Here is a 22,878-nt window from a genome sequence, read left to right on the forward strand (position 1 = left end):
ACATTGTGTATGAAGAACCTTTCCCTAAATCTCCCCTTACACAACTTCAGACCATTCACTCATGTTTACTTTCTGATCACCAATGAGGAGATATTGGCTTGTACCCCAGCCCTTACTCTTGTGAGGAAACTGCAGCCTGCAAACTCATCTCCCTTCAGTCTCTGTCTATGGTAAACAAGTCAAGTGATCTTGCCCTATCTTCATATAACTTCAGCTAATACCACTGGTGACCTATATTAAATGTGAAGATAACAGTGTAGGAATCCTGTCATGATCTCCTTACAATAACTTTTTCAAGTCCCATTTTCCCTGGAGCTCTAGGCTCTGTGGCTCTCTGAACCCTACCCCAAGCACTAATGGCATCATGGTGCTCAAGTCCGCATTACCACGTGCAGCCCAAGTCTGAAAGGAGTGGAGGCAGCAATGTTGGTACCCTGCTGTGATCCCCTTGGCATGCATTTTTCAGACCCAGTGTCTCTGGAGTTCTCAGTAGGATTCTTAAGGTATAGTGAAATGCTGCCTTGCTGATGTGGCAGATGATCTTTTTTACTTCTATGTATCTGTTCTGTTAATGGCACTGTAATTCTTTAATATCTCCACCTATCTACCCTTCCCTTCTAATTAAACATTAGTGACATGGTTTTATACTCTCTAAAGCAGCATAAATTAGCACCAGCTATGGGCACAATAGAGTCTAATTGCACTAATTGCAATCTGATGACTAACTGGGAGATATATACTGAGGTTTTAAGATTGGATAGCTTCTGAGAATGTTATTCTGCTATGAAGAACTTTTTAAGTCAAAAGTTTAGTATACTTTAAATCATTCCATGTAGGTAGGTGAAATAAATACTGGAACACTATTTTGTCATACATCTACTGTTTGAATTTTACCTGAATCCATGTGTTGTTGGTGGACACACTGTAGGGGCACATTACAAACAGTCATCTATGGAAACATTCTCTTCATATACTACAGAAGCTAAAATACACTTCAAACCATACAGGCAGGGTCTGACACAAAGTATATTTATTGCAGGAATATTCAGCCTTTGGGGACTAAGTCACACCTGTAATGATCACTGTAAGTAACTACACCAAGTGTCATAGTTTCCCATCCATCAGTACAACCTACATTTCACAGAACCGTAGAGTGGTTTGGGTTAGAAGAGACCTTTACAGTTAATCTAGTCCTCAACACACTGCAATTGGCAGGAACATCTTCAACTTGATCAGGTTGATCAGAGTCCCATTCAACCTGGTCCTCAATGTTTCCATAGATGGGATATGTAGAAATCCTCTGGATAACCTAGTCCAGTGTTTCCCCACTGTAAAAATTTCTTCAACATATCTAGTCTGAATCTACCACCTTTTAGTTTAAAACCACAACTCCTTGTCCTATCACTACAGGATCTACTTAGCAGAGAATGAGTTAGACAGGGCATTGGGATTTGAAATAAATTAACTTAATTAACTCAAAGGGTAATGAACTGTAGCCATTTATGATATTGATTACTCTTTAGATGTATTTAAATGTCATATTTTCACAAAGTTTAATCTTGTCTTTCTACTTCCCAGTAAAAAACCCACAAAAATTAAGACTCTTATTCTCCTTTCCTCAGATGAGAAAAGTGCAAGGAGATGGACTTTATTGTTGGCTAACGTGGAGTGCTCCTGCTCTTGGCAGCCTTTGAGGTGAGCATTTACAATCACAGGACACTTTCAAAAGACTTCAGCCAAAAAAGTTCTGGATGCTAAGCCAAATCTAGGACTCACTTCCACTATTGCCTCTCTTGTGCCTCATCTGTCAGATGATATTTTTAGTGCTACTTGAACATGATGGTATCTCTGTCTTGCAGAATTACTGACATTATAGATCACTGAGACATGCTGTATACTTGCCTTGTAGTTTGGCCTGTTTTATGCTTTTGCCTAAGCTTTCAAGTCGGCCCATTACTGAAGACAGGATACTTTTTTTGGAAGGAATTTTTGTTTGGCAGAGAACATTATATCTCAGCTGTGCAGCTCACAGTAAACTTACATGTGGTAGATGACTTTCATGTTCACTTTCTACATATTTGTTTGGCCTTTGGCCACAAATTTCTTGTGACAATTACTCCTTCTGGATTATCTGGAAAATGCTTTGTGCATCAAATTACAGAAACAGCAATAGGTGCATAATTCTGTCACTGACAGTGTTCAGTTAAATCATTTTGAGCTCTTTCAGACTAGCAGGTAAGGACAATTATGTTTAAGTAAGTTAACCTCCACTGTTCTAAATGAGAATGTGTCCTGTATTCATACATTGCAGGGATGATGCTATAAGCCACATAATGTATTTCTGGACAGGAAAAATAATCAACATGCTGATATGTGCAGTCTTGAGCATTATCTTTTGGACTAATCTCCAAACTATTGAGAAAGAAAGCAACATCTTTTCTGCTAACATAAAAGAAAAAAAAGCACTAATTTCAGAGCCTTGCATCAGTTTCTATGTGTGCTTATGTATCAGTTGTTAATATTCATAACAGAAAGGTTAGTGTTCACAACTTTCATTCTTTTTTACTCTTCAAGTTTTCTGTTTTAAGTTTCATATGTCACTTTTAAATGGATCTCTTCAGCTTATAGCTGCTGACAAATTTGGTTTTTAAATGTTTTTGAGTAAAAGGCTCACAGTCCCATTCTTGTCAGCAACAGCAGCAAGAATTATCAGTTTCTTATGATTTTCTGAATTTTTTTTTATATATTACATATTAAAATTCATTCCATTTGGAATTTGTAGGGCAAAAATATTGGCATGTCTGGGTGGTATATGAGCTAGCTGTGGATATGCCACTTATCATAATATAATTTCTAATGAATTACAGGTCAAAGTCTTGTATTCCAATGTATTTATTATGAATGTCAATCATTTATTCTGTTCCAGTTGAAATACGTAGACATCTAGGCAGACCTTTAAGGAATGCCCCAACTTTCCCTTAAAAATTCCTTCTTTCCCTGTCTCATCTGGTGGGTCTTAATGATTTGAAGTAAAAAAAAATTGAAATAATATATTTGAAAGAAAGACCTAAACAATCATACAGGTTTTGTTACTGTTATCCACAACCTCCTAAATTTATAGTGCAATTTGAATTTTTTTCCTCTCTGTCCTTTTCAAATAAGCAGAACTTCCTTGATTTTCAACAGAAGGTCACCTTAGCCTTTTAAGTTCAAAATAAAGGACATTATTAAAGAACTAACAGAATCCTCAGCATAAAGGAGAGTTACAGCAAGCTATTAAGTGGCATCCTCAGAAAACTCAACAAAAAACTCAACAAAAAACTCAACAAATTAAACTAATTTTGTGGGTAGTATTTAAGATGCTATTTAGGAAGCAACTTATGATAAATAATTCTCTTGGTTTTTGTTGTTTTGTTTGGGGTTTTTTTCAGCAATATCTATGACTAATTCAAATAGTAAATTTTTAAAAATCTTTTTAAGTGCTGTTTTATTTCTCATGGCATATCTGTGGGAAGCGTGAAATGCACAAAAAAGGATCCTTTATATAGAATTCTGGAATCATACATGTAGAATTTCTTGCATTGGAAAAAACCTCTAAGAAAATGGAGTACAACCATTAACCAAAGGTAGCTCTTTGATATGATTCATTGGAGAAACTAACCATTGTTTCCTGAATATCTCAGTATTTAAAAAACTTTTTTCTTAAAAGTTTATTTCTTCAAGTATCTCAATTTAAAAATAGCATAAAAACCAAAGAAACATCCTTGTTTTCAATTTATGATCCCAATTAATGAGTATTTATAGTACATCTTGTGATTTGAGAATCATCTGATCATCAAGGTTTGCAAAAGTCTGCATTTAGTAAAAAAAAAAAAAAGTCAGAAGTTTTCACTGCATTACGTAAGTTTCTGATGAACTTACACCTCTTTGTATGGTATTTTTTCAACATATTCAGTACTTCTTGACATCAATATTTTTTGTTCATCTTTAGCAGGTGAGATGCACCAGCAAAGACCTGACACAGTAATTGTGGGGAGCAGTTTTTTGAAGTGTTTTGTGTTTATCATACTTTGTTTCCACTGAAAGCACTGGAACATACACAAAACAATGAATTTGCCAGATCTGGTACTTTAAGCTTTAGAAAATGAAGTTTCTGGTCACTTGAAATTTTGTTGAACTTTATGGAAACTTCCATTGCAGTTTCAATTTACATGGAACTGAGCAAAAATAATATTTCAAGATTTAAAATGAGTTCCAGACATGTCAAAATAAAAAGTATTTCTCTGTTAGTCCTATATGTCTTTAGGTACTTGTATTAAATTCTGCATGATTCAAATTTTATGTAATTTCTCCATAATACCTTTATACCTTCACTCTTCTGAAAGTCTCATTTCTGGTCAACAATTTCAAATTAAGTTTCATGTTAACTGTCATGAAAAGTAGCTAGAATTTAAAATTACAAACTGACATTACTGCATAGCATCATATATTAATTTGAATCTACTTGGAGAAAAGAAAGGTTCTTCTTCCTTTGTGTTCAGGCCCTTCTTTTAATGCCTTTATGGAAATTAGGGTCTCTCTAGAATCATTCTACTGTGCTGCTCTTGTTTCATAGACAATGATATTTATGAGGCATGTTACTTATGTGAGTATTTCTGCCAAAGTCTATGAGACAACCCTTTGCTGTAAAGTTGTGTAGAAAGGGGAGGGTAGAATTTGGCCTACAGACTTTACTGGTTACCAAGCACCCTAGCTTAGAAAGCAGATAACTTAATTATGTAAATCAACAAGAGATTGACCCTGCAGTGAATTTTTAATAATACACTAATTGGCTGATTGATAAATCAAATTAGACTTTAGTGGCAAATCTTCATCTCAGCATGCAGGGAGTTATATTCCTAAATCTTTTTACTAACAGAAGAATTGCACATAATTCTTGAAGCAGTAGGAGAACAATTGAGGATGGAATTTTTTCTATTTATAAAAAGAGGTAATATTGAGCTTAAGTCTGTCTTGGCCCTTAACTATTGATCTTAAGAGAGACCTTCAGCTACCTTAAAGTGTTATCTATGGTAGTCACCTACAGCTTATAAATTGGTCATGAGATGAAATAGTCCAAGCATTTTACACAAGATAGTTGTGCAGTAGAATAAAAAGCTGTCTTCCCAGAGAAATTCTGTGAAAACAAGGAAGAAAATTCTTCCTGAGAATAAATAACTATTCTAAAATTCCATAAAAACTCTTCTGAAAGTTTCAAAAATTACATTTTACATTCTCTTTTTACAATTTGTCTTTAGTTATAACAGACATGTAAAATAATTCTGCAACTGCTATGTCACAATAATGAAATATGCTATTTGTATAATCATTTTTTTGTAGCTACTACTGATAGAAGCATCATCTGGAGATCAAAGTGTCTTTTGTTCTCTTCTGAAAAAAGCTTCAAACTGCTGCTTGAAACTTTTCAAAAATATCTTTTTGAAGATATTGGCTTTCATATATAGTCTCAAAAGTATCTGGTTCTTTACCTAAGATCCTGAAAATTTTAATGTCATAGCTATTCTGATTCTTAGCCTGCTAGTTGCTAATATCAGCAACTGGCAATTTATGATTGAACTAATCCAAACATAATTATCTTAGAATCATGAATTGGATGCAAAAAGATTTTAAGGTATATTTATTATCACAAAGTGTTTAAAGAATAATTTTGGAGATCTATTGTCCTGCAGATCTTCAGGATTTATTTGACTTATTAATACCTTCTTCTCAAATACAAAAATTAGAAATTATTTTCTTATTATTTTAAAGCTGATATTTTATGTGACTTTAGGAAATGGGGTTCTAAAAAGCTAAAAATTAAATATCATTAGAATTATGCTAAGATTATTAATGGTAGCCACACTAAAGCTGAGAAAAATAAAGTAATCCAAATAAGATTTTAGTCATCTGCTATGTCTGTTTAATGCTATTTGACCAGGTAGACATCTATTTCTGTTAATGTCAATGATACTACCTATTAAAATGCAACTCCAAGAAGAGAGAATGATTAGAGTTTGATTTCAAGACACTTGTAAAACTTCATTATACACCAGGACACACACCTCCTTGATTCACTCTATGGTGGTTAAGAAATACATTTAACAGAGACTCATCACAGTTTGTAATTTAGACAAAAAAGTAATGTTTAATTTCATAAACTTCTCTGGTTTTGGCTTGGTATGTTTTCACAAAAAATATGGAACCTCTACTATGATCGATGTTAATTTACCTGTACACTCAATTTGCAAAATAAAAATGTAACTTCTATGCATCAAAAACATAATTTGTAAATGTTATAAATGCTCTGTCACTGGAAGTGTTCCAGGCCAGGTTGGACAGTACTCTGAGCAACATGATCTGGTAGGTGATGTCCCTGGTCATGGTGAGGGGGTTGGAACTAAAGGAACTTTTAAGGTTACTTTCAATGATACTCTTTCTACAATGTCTATGGTTTCCTTATAGAAAGATTTAAATGAAATCTTCTTTCTTTACACAGGATTAAAAAACTACTCCATTATTATCCAGAAGCAGTTATATGATTTAAACAATTAATTAGTAAATTGTCTCCCTAGCACAGATTTTGATTTAACCAACAGATTATGTGTTAAGTGGTGGCTGCAATATTTAGCTGTATTAAAGTGTAAACATTTATATCTATTCCAAAATTTAATCCACTCGATAATTCCCCTGTTTTCACTGAGCAATCACACTCTTAGTCAGAGCCCCCACAAAATAATCAGCACTGATTGCTGGTAGTTTCTGCCACCTTTAATACAAGAAATGGAACAAGATTCTTCTTCCAGGAGTGTCAGCAGCAAGGACTTGGCATCTCTTTCACCCCTCTCTCTTGCACCAGTTGCATCATCTGGAGCTTTAGGCAATCAACAAGCAGCATAGCAGTGGTGACTTGCAATCAAACAATTATTTTGACTTGTGTAGTATTTTGAAAAACATTCAGATGGCAGTTATGGATCAGCTGGCAACAATGTTTTAGATATGTTTTAAGCACAAAATAATAGTCCTGAACTATGCTTGTCTCCATTGGTTTCTTGTGAAATAATCTGTCTCACTTCTGGCCTGAGTGGTAGCTGAATAAATTTCTGAAAGGCTCTCTTAAGCAACTGTGGATGGGTTGTAGTACTGCTCTGCTTTATCCTGTGGCTCTTCTAATTCAGAGTTTTGCTACTTTTGATATTCTCAGGTGATGCTTTCTCAATATACCTCTGTCTTTATTTCCTGTTCACAGAGTGGCTCTGCCTTTAGTTACATCTAATCAACTTCTTCAATCCTCATCTGAATTTCCTCTCCTTTTCCCTTTAAAGTTTGGAATATTTACTTTAAAAACACTAAGTGGTTTGAGACACAAGTTCTTCAGGGACTTTTTATTTGTTCTGCCTTTTTGTTGTTGTTATTTTCATTCAGGATTTTGATTTTTTTTTCTTGCAGTAGAACTAAAATATCCTGTGGTTCAACTTGATATTAGAATAGAAAATTACAGCATGCAATGTTCAACATCACTATTCATTTTGTTTACATTTTCTACATTTTTCCTTCTCAGTTAAACTCCTTTGTAAATATAGAACTTCTTGAATATGTTGAAAGCATCGGCTAGTCACTGAGGCTAACTTCTCAGATGTGCAAAGGCCTGCCCTTTGGGATTCTACAAAATTCAAAAACATTTCACAAGACTTCCTCATGACACAGGTTTAGTTCTGGATTCACATTTACCAGTTCTTAAGAACCTTGCAAGTACACCTGTTGTTCTTCATCCAACTTGATTCAACCCAATCTGACTTTGAAGGCAGTTTACTCTTACTGTAAAAGAAAACTTTTTGTTGTATTAGGCACATTAAAAAGACTGGCCTCTGAAAAGGAAAGAGGCTTTTTAAGAGAAAACAGCAGAAATCTCCTGAGAAATGACAAGTTGACACCTCAATAATAAAAGACAGAAAACTTGATGACCTACTTTTTTGCATTTCAAGGTACTGTTTTACATTCATTTCAGTCTGAGATGGTTTGATCCAATGTCATACATACTCTTGGATTTGTATCTGTATCTCTTCCTAGCCTGTAGGAATCTGACCAGGAGATCTGTTATGTAGCAACAAGTCTGAAGTTTCCTTATATGCAGTAGGTTGTGTTTAGGGATGCTGTGCTAGCTCCACCAGCTTTTTGTGTCTTTTTGGTTTCTTTTTCATGAGGAAGACTTGTTTTCTAATATGTTTATGGTACACCAGAAATAAGGCGGCCAAAGCTGACAGGGAATATCTATCCCCTCATGAGTCAGAGAGGTAAACATGAAGATATGCAAATCTACACACATATGTGTCCCATGCATGTATATAGACACACGCACACATATACACACTCACATATATATATATATATATATCTGGGCATGCACACAGACACACCCACAATTATGTAAACATTCCAGCACATAGGTATATATGTATCTAAATACAGGCCACATACATACCCATAAAGGTTAAAACGAAATTCTGTGAAAAAAAACCCAGGGACTAAAGCCATTTGAAGTAATTCTGAAAATGACTGAGGTTACATGTCCTTTGTATTATATGTCATGTCATATATTTGAGCCTGACAGAGTGTTGTCATCTTGTTACAAAAATTCCATACCTTCTTGGTGATGTCTCACAGGCAACTCCTTGCAGCACTGACTCCTTTTTCTTCACAGTACATCTAACAAACACCAACTCTCCTCTGGAGCAGCTAACCCACTCTTTTATAGCACTCTTCCTTACTAGTCACAGCCGTGGCCTATCAAGGGCAGGCTGTTCCTAATCTTTGGTAGTTAGTACAGCTGCAACTCCTCAGGGGCAAGATTACCTTCTGCCCCATCTTTATTTTCTTACATTCTATCCCCCCAAAACAGAATTCTTCAAAATTCTGCAATTCTTACATTTTGAAAGTATAGCATTCCTGTTGTACAATAACAAAAAAAACCCATTATTTCAGATTTCATTCTTGTAATCCATATCAACAGCCATGATGAGTCATAAGAAAAAAGAATGAATGGACTCTTCAGTGTTTTCTCTGTAGCTTGCAGACAGAACACACATCCTAAAGAAAAAAAAAAGGAACAAAGAAATAACCCAAAGCTTCAAAATTAGAAAAGGAGACACCTAAGAATAGGCACATGAGAATAAATGGACACTATTTGAGAAACGTTCTTGTACTTGTTTATGTTAAAAAATTTTTATTTTTCAGACAGTGTTGACTCACCAAAAACCTCATCTGAAAAAAACCTGATTTTACATTCTAATAATTATACAGCCAAATTATTTCTGGACAGATATATTTCAGACAGCAATAATTAACCCTCACCATTGCCTTCGACGGCATCATCGGGAAGAATGACTAACATTCATGTTAGTTATAGCAGTTGAAGATGCATTGAATGATTCTGAATTAATTAGTGCTGCTCTGCAGTACAGCTGTTGGATGTGCACAGGCAAGACAAGCACTAACAGTCCATGTATTGTTACTGTTCACAAGTATTCATTTTTCAGCTTTGCCATATGCATCTATTATGTGTAATGGTTCTGAAAACTCCTTTTCACAGATCTTAATGATATTGTGCCTCATGTAAACTGAAGTGAAAGAGGAAAGAAAAAGACAAAATCAATCAGATAAGCCTCTTTGCCATTCTACTTTAATACCTCCTTTAAATCTCCTTTTTGCTGTGATGCTTACAAAATACCAGCTGCAGTACTGAAATTCCAGGCTGCCTATCGTACTCCTCATATTCCTCCCATGTCTTTCTCTATCTCTATATCTGATACAGATTACCTGATTGAAAATATATAACGTTAATGCAACTATTCAGTTCTGTGTTTAAATCCTATCTGTTTTTAGAGTCTTGAGCTACAAATAAAGTAATAGCTAATAACAGAATATATGGCATAATATCAATTTGGATTTTGTGAAAGCTGAAGAAAGAATCTGATTTCTTTAACATGAAAAACAAAGACAGTTAATCTAATGCATGCAAATAAGCCTTCTTATGAGCTACACTTTAGGGAAGTCATTGAATTTGGTCAAAATTCTTGTTAAATAGCTATTCTTTGTCTGAACCAGAAAAAGAATCATACCTGCTGTCAAATTTATACTGAACATTTTGTTTAATGTATTTTTTATTCAAAGGACTAGGCATCAGCATGGAAAATATTGTCTCAGTGCAGAAATTTGGGTCCTATGTTGTTCATATCACTGAGTGATAGTTTAGTTGCCTCTAGTATGCTATGGAAAATGTATCAGACATCATGCTATGAACATGAGGGAAAGCACAGGCTTTTTGAACCATTTCTTTGTGGAGCCAGACACCTCAGGATTTTTCAGTTTCTGCCAAGGAACAGAAATCATAAAATCATAAAATCATAGAATATGCTGAGTTGGAAGGGAACCATCAGGATCATCAAGTCCAGTTCCTGGCCCTAAACAGGACCCAAAACTGCACACAGCCCTTGAGGAGCGGCTGCCCCAGCTCAGAGCAGAGCAGGACAATCCCCTCCCTTGCCTGCTGGCCATGCTGTGCCTGGTGCCCCCAGGACAGGGCTGGCCCTCCTGGCTGCCAGGGCACTGCTGACTCATGTTCAAATTGCCATTGACCAGGACCCCCAGGTCCCTTTCTATGGCACTGCTCTCCAGCCTCTCATTCCCCAGTCTGTCTGTACATCCAGGGTTGCCCCATCCCAGGTGCAGAATCCGGCACTTGCCCTTGTTGGACTTCAAATGCTTGGTGATTCCCCAGCCTCTGATTTGTGCACATCTCTCTGCAGGGCCTCTTTGCCCTTGAGAGCATCGACAACTTCTCCCAGTTTGGTGTCACTGGCAAACTTTTAGTTTATATTCCTTTGGCCTTCACTGCTACATCCCATAGGGCTTTATTCAACTTTTAACTCATTTCTTACAGATTTTCACTTGCTAATGCCTCTTTTCCTGTGCTGCCTCTTTCCTCTATAGAATGCTCCATTTCACAAATCTAGGGCCTGCTTCTTTGTCTTTTACTCAAGTGTCTACTTCTTACTACAAACATAATTGGGAGTATTATTTGCACAATCAAATCTACTAAAAGAACCTGGTTAGGGGACTTGGGGGAAAACAAAAAAGCCAAAACAAATAGGATTTTTTTTGTACTGAATATAGGATTGCACTGAACATACTAATGGTAAAATATATGGTCTCCTTGTCCCCAATCTCCCTGATAACACAATTATATAATCTCCATAAAAGCAAGGTTTATGATTGTAGTAGTTTTTATATATATGGTGGCTGCTGTGGTAACTGATCCACAAGTGGAGAAATTATTAGATACCCAGTTAACTCAAAGAGGTATTATGTATTTTGAAGTTCTTGTAAGAGTGCATTAGAGAGACCTTTGGCTATTTTTCCAGCTTGCCTATTTCAAAATCAATAACTTTTTTGATTATAAAGAAAGTGTCTTCTTTTTTATTTTTTTCTTATGTAGTCGTTCAAAAAGGTGAATATCAACCTCCTTAAAAAAATTATTTATCTCAAGGACATTTATAGATCCTCAACCTGAATTACTATACTGGCACAAAGATTTGTTTTGGAAGAAATGACTTGCATTCAGACATCCAAAATGTGTGACTTTATGGAAAGACTTCACAGAATTTTCTGTTTCCTGAGAAACTTTCTGTCCGCTGCTTGTGTGCATGTTTGGCATGAGAATTATTCTTCCACCCAGTGCACACATTTGCTGTGTGACAGGAGTGGAAAATGTAGAGCACAAAGCTGGACATGCACAAGCTGTGGGCTGTAGGCTCAGTCTTAGCCAGGCAACACTGAACGTCTCATGGATACCAATGACCAAGGCGGCAGCAGGCAAATTATATATAAACCCTCCAGGTTATAGACAGTGAATCTAAAGTAGCACATGGCAGCAGCCAGCTACAAATCCTTCTGTTCAGGACTTGGAGCCCCGAGTGTGGCATCTGGGCCCAGCAATTGCCAGCTCTACTCTCAGTCAGCATCAAAGGTTGACTCATCTGCAAAAATAGGCAGAGGAAAAGGAAGGCCAAGGGGTCTGTGTACAGCCAGCCTACTCCTGCCAGCTACATGAGGAGAGAGTGCCAAATACATTTTAGTAGTATTTTAGCTACAATCATATTGATGAGTCCAAGGATTTAAAAATGCATTAGTGTCAGATAAAACCTGTGTTGTGTGTATTGGTTTTATTAAAAGAGTACTAGATATTACATTCTCCAAACACCGCATATTTGAAATACTTTGTGATCAATCATTTCAGTGCTTAGAATAGATATCAAGCAAGTCAGGAAAGATGCTTATCAAAAGACCAAAAAAGGACTGAAGATAAAGTCAAAGCAGTTTAAATATAAGAAGGAAATACACATAATTTCTCACCCCAGCTCCACTATCCTTTTCAAAAGTATAGAAACCATGCTGACATGAAAGATTTTAAAAACTCCAGAAAAAACCCCAAACCCTCACAAACCAAACCCCAAGCCAACCTGCTCCTTTTGCCCAAAACACCCAAGAAAACAACTAAAGGATGGATTCTAGAAGCATATCACTTGAATTATGTCATGGCACATAAGAACATAGTCCCTTCTCTCTCCCAGTGTTATTTCATTCAATAGAGAGCACATCCAGTCCCTTTATATTGGACTGCATGAACTGGAATGACTGACTTTCATCTTTTTTCAATGTTGGTAACTGGGGGCATTTTCTAGAGCACAACTGCCGTGGAAGATGATAAATAAAAATCTTGTATTCTCAACTACAACTTAGAGTAGTGTTGCGTATTTATGTGCTAATAAAATAAAAATATACAACAGAATAAAAATCTTTCTGTGGAATGCTGGAACAGGGAATCCCAAGCATTCCTCAGACAAATGAAGACACGATCACTTATAATGAGGAATTTAATCAATGATCAAAGAATGGATTAAGATTCAAAGTTTTTGGGTCAAATTCTTCTCTTAAGGCTGGAGAAATGCTGTTATTTTTTTCCCTGGCTCTTTCTAAAAACAGAATAAGAATTTTCTCCTTCTTGCCCTTACACAATAAAAATTACTTTCAGGTAAATTATTTCCTTAGTATGGGCTGGTCTAGAAAATAAATCCTTGACTTTATTTGTTCCTCTAGCTGTCACTGATATTTAGACAGATAACTCAGAAATTTATCTAAATTGATACTTTGAATTTCAGTTGAATAAAGTGGGAATGCTCTTTCTCAGACTTGAGGTTTAGGCTAGTCATCTAATCAGTGCAGAGATGAACTGCTCTATAAGAAACTCAACTGTTTTATGCAGATGTCCAGGATCAGAATCAAACATTTTTTTAGGGCACTTTTTCAGTGAATAAATATGCCTAGACTATTGGCTTAGTCTATTGGTCTTCCTTCCAGAGACCAAACAAGATCTGAGACCCACTTTGTTCATATAATTTTGCAAGGTATGAAGATGCTCCAGGAAGTACTGCAATACTTAAAATTTCCAGCTAGAAATACTAAAGTAAAACAAGGCCTCTCCCAAAAGCATATCTGAATTCAGAGTTTTGTGCTGAAATTTGAAGTAATATACCTCAGTAGTACTTGAAGTTTGATATCCTCAGTAGTATTCATTCAATCAATATGAAAAATTGGAGCTTTTTCCAGAAGGATATCATTCATTAAACCGGGCTGCTAGTGACAGCTATGCATCAATCTCTCTATATAATATGTAGTCACCAAACAGTTTGACCTAAAAATTTCGGTTTGCCCGTTGTTGATAAACTATGTAACCCAGAATTAAATACTGGGTTAATACAAAAGCTGGTTAACTATATTATTAGAAATTTTGGTGAAAAATAAACCCTTTTTAAAACAACAGTCCCCTAGATATTCATGCCACTTGAAAAAGAAGCTAGTCCTGAACACTTCCCCTTAATAATCTCCTTTCTTTGTCACATTTTGTCAATGGCCAGCACATAAAGGGCTGTGAAAGAAGAGGAACATGAAGTATTAATATAGTTTGTTTCATTTGAAAATTCAGAAACTGAACCCACAGCTATATCTAAATGCTAATGAAATACGTTACAAATTGCTGCAGAAGTATATCATATGGAAAGGTATATGGCAAGTTTTGGACAGGAATCTAATCTAAATGGGACTCCTGTGTTGTTCTGATAAAGGATCACAGTTCATGGTAGAGAGACATAAATCCAGTATCAGGGAGACCTCAGTCTCTTGAAGATGTCACTAAAACCGTTCTAAACCTTATGGAAAATTCATGTAACTATTTTGGTTTACTTTGTGTTTTACTCATTCACATGTGCCCAAGATTCCAGTAACTATATTAAAAGCTGATAGATTCTGTTCTTGTGATATTCTGATCATTCTGAGTATCTGAGTGAAATTAGTAGATCTGTTATCCAAAAAACTTCCTGCTCATTAGAAACAGCAGTGCTGATTCCCAGTGATTTTCAGATCACATGTCTCTGGTCTTAAAATCTATCTAGCTAATCCTTTTGGACACCACAACACAATTAATTCAGTGCCTACTATCAGAGATTCTGGTGTCTGCTGAAGTATTAAACACCAAATGCTACTACACACAGGAAGCATCTAGAACTTCCTGTAGCTATTGACCTGAGATGCCAGTGACTGAACTCCTGGCTGCAAAGCTATGGCATCAGCACTCAGCCCTAAATTATGTGTTTGCTAGAAAGTGCTTAAGTTTTTCATCATAAAACTGCATTTTGTCATGCACAAGCACTGCAAATCACTCATACTTTGCATCTGACTACACTTTAAAAGTGATGACAAAGGAAGGAAAAATAGTGATAGAGGAAATAGAAATGCAGAAAACCAGCATATAGAAACCCAGCAAAGCTAAGTATATTTCAAAGGGACTTTATAGTGATGAACAGTCACTGGTTATTGAAAATTCAGCCATTTTTGTTTTGGAAGAATTTTTCCTTAGGTAATGGTGACATCTAGAATGATGATTATCCTGTTTGATTGAATCCACTTTCTAAATCATCCCTTTCATGTAGTGTCTAGTTTTCACAGATTCTTTTTACAGACCATATCTAAGAAGTGGCTTTGCTATCTATCTCCACAGCTGAAATATCTCACGTCTCAGCTTCCGAAACACCCTTTTTTCCTTCTTCCTTTGACAAATGCAATCTTAGCTTCTGCAAAGATCATTTTCCTGGCCTGTCATTTCAACCATTTCACCTCTCTCCACACCTTCCTTCACTAGCTACTGCTTTTCTGACACTTCAAACACAAGCTGCTTGGCTTCACCTTCAAAACCCTTCCACGATCCTTCCCCACCCCACAAATGATCTTTACATTCAGTAAAGTGTAGTTGACACCTGCTATCAATTGGTACACAAAACCAGCCTCAAACAGATTTTTAATCAAGTGCCAGATTTCTTCTACTATCTTTATGATTAGGTGCTTCCCATAATCATTTCCCATATTTGGTCATTTCTCCTTTTTTTTTCAATCATGTCGTTAAAATTTATCTCGCTATCATGTCCAGACAGATCTAAGGTGATAGAAGTGTCAGAAGTACAGTTTTTTATTCCCCAGTATCTCATTTTTATTTTCTCATTTCTGGCTGTCTCTCTGAATGCAAGTTCTTTGCAAAAGGCATATTCTGAGGTTTATGTATTTCTCCTACACTGGCATCCTAGTCAACTATTGAGATCCTTTGAAAGTACTAAAAAGTGAGAGATTTTTTTCAATGCTTTTCTACAATTTTTGCATCTAGAGTGATTTGAGCAATGCTTCTATATTTCCTGGAATTTCCAATCCTTAAATATTGCTATTTTTAGCTTTTGATTTCCTCTTCCAGACTAAATATTCATCAGACTCATTTGAGCCACCTGAAGATTTCACTTTCATTACAGGTTACTGATAACTGCCAAAGCTGAGACCATCATCAACATTTACACAGAATGGCCAGGTGCTTCTTAAATGTAGAAATTTAGGGATAATGATAGTACCTGAAAAAGAGATTTCCTCAGAAGTGATACCATATGTGGTGTAAGTGGCCAGCTCCTTCTGTCTTTCATCATTGCTCAGATGTAAATGAGGTAGTTCAGGTATTTTATGGGAAGGATGTATTGCCTATAAAATTTATTTCTCTCTTCACATGGTGAGAAAACCCTCTAGGGTATACCAGAGAACAAACTTGCCTGGATTATAAGGAACAGAGCACATTGGATGCAGACCATTAAATTAGTGCTTTCTAAGCTATATGATCTGATGCTGCAAACAAAATTGACTCTTCCCAGTATTGGGTAAAAACATATTTTTCCCCTTCTTTCTCCCTTGCTCTTACTTGCATTTTTTAACCATGACCTTAAAGGAATTTGTAAGGACAGAGGCTGACACATCTATGGATGAGCATATGATAATGGGCAATACAAACCCCAGAGTGCTGTGGTTAATAGTGTTCAGATCCAGGATGTTCAGATCCATAATATTTTAATTATTGTCTTGTAAGGGCCGTGCCAAGGAAAATCAGATTTTTCTTCAGATAATATGAAATAGAAGGTTGAGTTGAAAAAACTCCACCAGGAACAAAAAAGCCCAAACAACCCACAATCCCCAAACACACCTCCTAAACCACCAAAACATCTGTTTTTCAAGCAATGGTCTGAAGCCACTGGATGGGTACAGAGGTACCAACAGAAACTCAAACCTAGATCTCATTCTAAATCATATAATGGTTTTAAATGAATTGTTGACAGTGATATATGAAAACTGGTGTGTACTGGTGAGTATCTATATCCATAGGCTTTTATCAGCAGTTTGACTTTTTTTTTCTCAGTGTTACTGAGATAGGAAGGGGAATGTTGATTTTTCGACACACATGAGTGAAAATTTTGGGTTGGATATGAAGCTCATTCCAAGGACTGGTAGTTTTCCAAACAGCACTAAAAATTTTTGATGCCTCATGCAGTACATCTTGGTGTTCTGGACTTCTGATCTTGCAGGCCCCTTATTTTGTATGCCTTCTGTGAAAAGAATAAGGAACCAAAATGTTGTGTGTACATATCTGTATTTATATAAAGTCAGTGCATACATAGGAAGAATTGAAGAACAAGGAAGACTTTCTGACATCTTTACATATTTGTAACCTGAGTTCAGTGATGATGTCTGACCCATTCATCTGGAGAATGTTGATGTAGAAGGTGAAGCAAGCATTACTTGTTGCGAACTTTTTCAGGATCAGTCTCAGTCACAGTGTCTCATGGGAAGATTAAAGAAAATATAAATTTTTATTGCGACAAATACTCAATTTGTACTTAGATGCTCTACTTTGTAGTTTTTGATAGTACTGTAGAGTCAAGACAACTGTGAGAAAGTGAGTTCAATTATTTTTGCTTGTACATCTGTTTTATTCAGTCAACACCATGTCCAGAACCTTTTCTCCTCTTGGTGATGTGCCTTCAGAGTAAAAACCAACTTTCACATCTTGAGTAAATTATGCCTGAAAGTCATCTTAAGTATGAATTTCTTGAGCCACTGCAAGATAGGAAGGATGACACTTCAGTATGAGTATGACAGTACTATCTAGAGAACATTTACAAGGAAAAAAAAACCAAGAAAAAACAATAGTAAGAATGGGATGTTCAGTTTCCGGAGCTGTGATTGTAACTGCACAGATTTGTGTGACTTGAACAATCTTACTGAGTTTTTAAATTTGTTTGTCACTGATGAAATGCAATCAGATTCTGATTTTCCTATGGCATTTGTGTTCAGCATGAGTCAAATGCTCATAAAAGAAATTAGCAAATTTTTCCCTTGAACTACTCGCTTTTCAGTGAGGGGCGTCCTATTCTAAACACTTCTGCATTCCAACCCTGTTCTGGAGACTGAAGCTTCAGCAGAGACATTGATTCAAAACAAGATGCAAGCAGCTCCATGGAAATTTATGCTACACAGAAGAATTGGTAGAATTTCAATGCAAAACAAACAAATAGCTGTTAGTCAGGTTTTCTGTGTTCTCTTAGCTGTAGTAATTATCCGCACATCCCTTATCAGAAATATTTTTCTTGTTTAGAATATAAATAATTTTCTAGGTTTTTTGCTTTGTTTTGACTTATGAGAGAAAAATATTTTTCTAATATAGTGGTCAAATTATTACACTAGAGATCAGAATGTGTCCGAAGCCCTAGAAAATCAAGGAGGATGTTTTGAAATTCAGAGAGAGCACAAAGTGATCTTTTGACCACATAATTAAGCATACTTAGATTTTTAAATTTTATTTTCCTTTGCATGCAATTTGTGAATTTGACTTAACACCTGGCGAAGGTGGATGGCGTGACACAGCTTGACAATGTGTCTCTGGGCAGTAAGCATATTCCTGAGCAAGTATATTGGTTAGAGGTGGTATGGTTTTCTTGGACCTATGTAAAACAGAGGATACAATAGCTGTTTGGGGACACAGCTACAACAAAGCCTGGTTGAAGTGTCTTATTAAAGTCTTGGAGGACATTTACTCTAGTCCTTTCTGATTTCCATGCATGATGGGGAAAACCAAAAAACAAAACTAAAATAAGAACTATATGATTTGGGGAAATCTGCAGTGTTTCACATGAGGTGCAACAGAGCTGCCTCAAGTTCCTTCCTTTTCTCTGTAGAAGGCTTAGTTTCTTCAGGGGAAATCTTTCATGGTTCACAGTAGCTTTTGAACTTCGTGATTGTTTATATTGATATAAAATTGTGGGAATCAAAAGAAGCCCTACTTGCATGCACATCTAGAATTGGTACATCCCAAATATGTCAGAAGTCACCTTGGTGATATTTCTGAAATAGGAAAACACTCCTGTGCTTAAAAAGTTTATTTTTTTCCCTTATTTCAATGGGATCAAAGTACAACATTTCCAAATATATTACAATTTCATGTAGTCATGCCTATGGACAGTTTAATGCTGCCCTGTTTTTAATTTTTTTTTTTTTTAAGTTTTCTCCATGAAAAGGGAAACTAAACTAGGCTTAAAGGGAAAAGCATGAACAAAATCATGATCTTGACTCCAGTCATCTTATTAAGGCTGCATCAAAGATCAGTGGTATAACCAATTTTGTTGTAGAAATGAAGGCTGCTCTGTATTAAAATTACATATGAACCAAAGAATTTTCTTAGGTGTTCACTAAGCATTTCTTTTGCTATTTTTGATAGGGAAGAAAGGAATGAGATGGACAGGGTCTTGAGCACATTGCAGTAATTCTCTTCTCTTTAGTAACTAGAGTTCAAATTTAATAGTCAAACGCTAGTTTAACAGCACCCATTCTCTAAAAATCTGTTAGCTTCTGTTAATTATGTCTTCTATTAGTTATGACCTGAGTCATGAAACAGCTGTTCCACTATTTCATCCACAAACTGGCATGCACATAATTACTTGTGTTGTGTGTTTAGTCTTTTACAATGTCACAACAGTAACTTTGCTCAGTCAATGAACATGATGAAAGACCATGTCGCTTCAAATCATTTTTCAAAAACTTATACAAATCAGGCTTTTGTTAAGGAAGAAGCTATGTGACCAATGAAAACTGCATTTGTTACTCTTTACATATTATTCTTTGTTTGGAAATAGAAAAGGTTTTGAGTATATTCTGATGATTCTGTGTATCAAAACTAATGTGATGAAAAATATATCCCCTTTGCACCCAAGTACTTAAAAGGAACTGACTTAATTTGGGGTGTACAAGAGAAACATGGATGAATCCTTAGAAGTAATTTGCTAAGATTAAAATTAGTTTCAAGTGAAACATTGGTGGAAAGAGCTACATGCAGAGAAGCCCTATACTTGAAGAGGCTTAGAATGGATACAAATTAAACCATGCTTCCCAGGCTTGATTATCTAGAGGCAAATATCACTGCTTTAACATTCTTTCCAAATTCATCTCCAGGGTTAACCATCCATGTGTAATCATTGGTAATAATGAGATTTGTAAACTTTCAAAAATCCCTTAACCAGAACTCTATGAATAGGTTTATACATAAAGCAGACTGGGATGAAGGGATGAATTTGCCCTTTTTATTTTTTTTAATCTAAAGAGGAAGAGTTGATTGGCTTTTTTAGCCTTCACTTCAGAAAATTTCACTATGCAAAGAGCAAGCTTGATATGCCAAGGTGGTGGAGTGAAAGCAATACAAAAGAAATGCTAAGAGGCTATTCAGCTTCTTTAGTGTCTGAACATTTCTCAGTATAGTGATTTCTGTTGTGCAGGTAGTCAGAGTACACATCTATCTGACTGTTTCTTTTTTCTTCCCTTTGAGCTTTCAAGCTATAGAAAAAAAATTCTGAGTTTGAATCCACCTGGACTTTGTAAATTTTAAGTCTAATAGTATTTGGAAGGAATGTGTCTATTCTTTTAAGAATATCTGGACAAAGGAATCATAATAAAACCCAACCAATCAAACAAAAAACCCAAACAGATACAAACTTGACTGAGACATGGTAAGACAGGTTGCAATAAGAACAAACATGGATATTCACACTAATTGGTATGGATATCTGATGTGTAAGGATGTTTTATTGTTTTGTGGAGGATAGGGAAAGGAAAGGGAGGAAAACAGACATAGAAATAAAACCAGCCTTAAAAAAGACCAGCATTAAAAAAAAACAATAGTCAGAAACAAACCTGGTCAGTCAAGGTAACTGATGGGCTCCAGACAAAGTGAGTTCACAACAGATGAAGATGCAAGCCACTGAGTGGCGTGGGTGCTGGAATGGCTTGGTGGGATTGTACCTAGAGCTGAGGCTACGTGCAGAAGAGGGAGGTGCCAGAAGGAACAAGTATGGATTAAGAGAAACCAGTGTAAAAGGCTCCAGTCATGTGTAAAATGGGCCCAGTCAGTATGGTTGCCTAGCTGAAACCCTGCACCTGATGAACCCAGCTGTCCTCTTTTCTTAATGGATGATCTCCCAACTCTCTCCCTGGGGGATCTCACCCTTTATGCTGTGTATCTGCATGCCGCAGGAACTGCAATTGCCAGCTCCTGCTGAGAGCCTTGGGAGCGTGAGTGAAATGTTGGGCTTGCTGCTGTAGTCAGACATGGGGGTGTTGTTGATGAGCACCTATACCATCTCACAACTGCTGGGTGTGTAGGGGGTGTGCCTGTGGGTATGAGCCTCTGGCCTATGTGGTTAGCTCTTCTAAATGGTTGAACCTGCAAACAGGGAAGTGTCAGCCTGGGCAGGAAGGAGAAGGCAACTGGACTAAGGCAGCTGGAGAAGGCAGACACCTTTATCATCCACCTAGCACGAAGCTGGACATGCATATATTTATATAAAATATTATAGACATGCATGCAATTTTGTGCATCTATAATACAGGCAGGTTTTTTTTGAAAGTATGGAGGCACACAGAAGAGCAGAAATACCATGGTTAATTTGAATGCAATGCTCTATAGTAGAGCCTGAAAGAACAGTCTAGCTCAGATGCCACTTACCTAAAGGAAATACTGACAACAAATTAATGAAATTTGGAATTAAATGCTAAGCAATTAATTTTGTATCCCTTTATTAATAATTTGTTGGGAAGGAAGAGTGACACAATACATAGCTTTCAAAAGGATGATCAGAGAAACAAAATATTTATATATTCTTTTGAGAAATCAAAATGGGCAATCTAGTAAACACATACACCTATTCTTCTCATTATACAGAAGCCTTTTCTGACAAATAAATTAGCTTTATTTTGTCACCTCATTTATCACACAGAAAAAAAAATCAGGCAACAATACCATACCTTGCCCTAAGCCTTTTTGAACTAACTTCAAATTGACATTGGAATTCTACTTTGGTGTTGTTCTGTCTAGTGATCTGTTTCTTCTTCACAGCTTCTAATCTTAATTACTACAGCTGTATCTAAGACACATAGTCTGTTGGAACAAAAGTGTTCCTTGGTGTGCTTGTTTGGTAGCATCCCAGTGCAGTAAGATGCCAGTTAATAGTAGCTTGTGATGGGTGTTTTCTCAAGTCAAACTATTTTCTTTTCTTGAGCTAAAGTTTTGCAATATAAAGGACTAAATGATAGAATTTCTAGGCTCAGTTCTTGAGTTCTTCGAGCAGAGTCCTTTGTCAAAATAGCTGCAAAACTCTATTACCAAGGTCTCATGCTTTAGCCTGAGTTGTTAGATCTGATGCCAGTTGGATAATGTGACAAGACAGTCAAGGCTACCTTTTCTTTTACTTAGTAAAAGACCTTGGTTTTCCTCTAACTTCCCATGACAATTGTCATTGTCAGCCACAGCCATGTTCTCCCACTTATGTCCTCATCAATGACAAAAAGAATATCCCTGACTTTAAGGAGATCTTACACTCTTCTGCTGAGGCACCCCATTATCCCTCACCTCAACAAGGTCCTGTCACAGGAGGTGCTGCTCACACCAAGTGCTGAGGGCCTGGTACTTGAAGCTACATGTCACGGACAAATTTCAAAGCAAATTTGTGTCTGCTTTGCACTAGGGATATGCAACCAGAATACATTCTAGGGGATGTATAGCAGGTAAGTGCTGTTTTTAATCCTTTCAGGCTGGTATTTATTCCCTCAGGGAAGTTCAAAGAGTCTCTGTAAGGGCAGCAGCAGTGTGCTCCAACAGGCTGTGAAACCATCATCAGACAGAGTTAATTTATTTCTTGCTTGTTTTTTTTTGTTTGTTTGTTTTTTGTTTGTTTTGTTTTGTTTTTGTTTTTTGGTTCTGGTTTGGGTTTTTTTTTGTTTTTTTTTTTTTGTGGGTTTTCTCTGACTGGTTTTCCTGATTTGGGCAGTTCTGATTTGCTCCTTGCCTCCCTTGATACACCTGTGCCAGCAGCTGGTGTATCA

The 22,878-nt window shown here is 36.3% G+C and overlaps 1 long non-coding RNA gene across 1 annotated transcript in view; it reads left to right on the forward strand.

Annotated features, from left to right (window-relative positions):
- LOC139600296 (uncharacterized) overlaps positions 1–22,878 on the forward strand; it is a 77,443-nt gene that overhangs the window by 43,920 nt on the left and 10,645 nt on the right. The window contains exon 2 of the long non-coding RNA XR_011682473.1: positions 1,623–1,695. This is a non-coding gene — a long non-coding RNA (uncharacterized lncRNA). The remainder of the gene's footprint in view (positions 1–1,622; positions 1,696–22,878) is intronic.

Source organism: Agelaius tricolor, unplaced genomic scaffold (genome assembly GCF_023055355.1).
Source record: "Agelaius tricolor isolate 1412-34295 unplaced genomic scaffold, bAgeTri1.0.p SCAF_26, whole genome shotgun sequence".
Classification (NCBI taxonomy): domain Eukaryota; kingdom Metazoa; phylum Chordata; class Aves; order Passeriformes; family Icteridae; genus Agelaius; species Agelaius tricolor.